Below are 416 nucleotides of genomic sequence, written 5' to 3'. Positions count from 1 at the left end.
ACGCACTCTACACAGTGGGGAGTCTCTGCTTCCCTAAGTGCAGGGTGCAGGTTCTGACAAGCCCTCAGGTAGCTCGTTCTGAAACAGACTTTTCTCTTCCATAGCAGCCAGCCCCAGTAAGTCCATGTTTTGGGGCTCTGGGCCTGGGACAGGAAGTAAGGTTTGTGAACATCCCTTTTCTGGAGTCACGTTGTAGCTCTTATAAGTCAATTTCTGTAGCCACCACCCCAGTTAACTGTCACTGGGCAGAACAGGCAGCTTTGCCCTATGGTTGTCTCCTGTGCATCCACGCAGGTCTACTTGTGTTCCCGTCTCCTAAACCTCACTTCTTACAGTTTCCTATACCTATCAACACTTTGCTCACCTGTCCATTCACTGCTTGTCCTTCAGAGTTCTGTTCTCGCTTCTGGGATGAA

General features: G+C 50.0%; 1 non-coding gene across 1 annotated transcript; it reads right to left on the bottom strand.

Moving 5' to 3' along the window:
- Nucleotides 1–59: 59 nt before the first annotated feature.
- LOC127683862 (small nucleolar RNA SNORD22) lies at nucleotides 60–185 on the bottom strand. Its single transcript, XR_007977649.1, has one exon. It is a non-coding gene; the product is annotated as a small nucleolar RNA SNORD22 (small nucleolar RNA).
- Between the last annotated feature and the right edge of the window lie 231 nt (nucleotides 186–416).

This window comes from Apodemus sylvaticus, chromosome 4, assembly GCF_947179515.1.
Source record: "Apodemus sylvaticus chromosome 4, mApoSyl1.1, whole genome shotgun sequence".
In the NCBI taxonomy this organism is placed as follows: domain Eukaryota; kingdom Metazoa; phylum Chordata; class Mammalia; order Rodentia; family Muridae; genus Apodemus; species Apodemus sylvaticus.
This window is presented reverse-complemented; position numbering and strand designations above follow the sequence as displayed.